This window comes from Ceratina calcarata, unplaced genomic scaffold, assembly GCF_001652005.2.
Source record: "Ceratina calcarata isolate Rehan_Ccalc_2016 unplaced genomic scaffold, ASM165200v1 scaffold6450, whole genome shotgun sequence".
Lineage (NCBI taxonomy): Eukaryota > Metazoa > Arthropoda > Insecta > Hymenoptera > Apidae > Ceratina > Ceratina calcarata.
Window position 1 is genome coordinate 1 of NW_017177703.1, and position 767 is coordinate 767.

The 767-nt window shown below is 29.9% G+C and overlaps 1 pseudogene; it reads right to left on the reverse strand.

Moving 5' to 3' along the window:
• Window positions 1–7: 7 nt before the first annotated feature.
• LOC108630063 (transcription initiation factor IIA subunit 2-like) lies at window positions 8–649 on the reverse strand (annotated as a pseudogene).
• Window positions 650–767: the final 118 nt, after the last annotated feature.

Below are 767 nucleotides of genomic sequence, written 5' to 3' on the forward strand. Positions count from 1 at the left end.
AAAGTGAATGGAGATTGTTAAGTATACTTAGTTTGCCTCCTATCGTCAATTTATCTGTAGTGCAATTTTTTTTATAATTAATATTTATCTTTTTAAGAGATTATAAAATAGTTACAAAATAATATGATGTTATCGCTTTGCTGCGGTATCTGCATCCAGTGCTGTAATAATACAAAAATCATTAACATATTGTTCTCTTTAAATTAGTTTGCATCCATGGCTGCAAAAATATAAGAGGTGTTAACATAGCATTCTTCCCAAAAAGCATAGATCTTACAATTTCATCGTTACTCACTTTTTCCATCACAAGCAACAATTTTTACTTTATCTACTATTGCGACTTCTTGAACCTCACGGAACTCAACATTATTTAACATAAAAGTCCATACATTGTCACAAAATCTATAAGTATTTAATTTGCCAGCCTAAAAATATCAAGCAGTTGGATAATTATAATAGTATTCATTACACACTGATATTACATGTCAACATTAATCACCTTAAATGTAAGTCTTGATTTAACTCTGGTTGCCAGAGCCTGATTTATTGCCTTATCAAACTGCAATAGCACTTTAATTGCTAATTGTGGTGTGATTTGTCCATACTACAATATATTAAATGTGTAATGTACAACAGCTGTTAGAAACATATCAATCAGGTTTTTCCTTTGCTCAACGAAATAAATATAAAGGAATTTTTGCACTGGGTTATATTAAATTCCTATAATAGGGCCGATAAATCTTAACCTTACGGTTACATATTGGTTA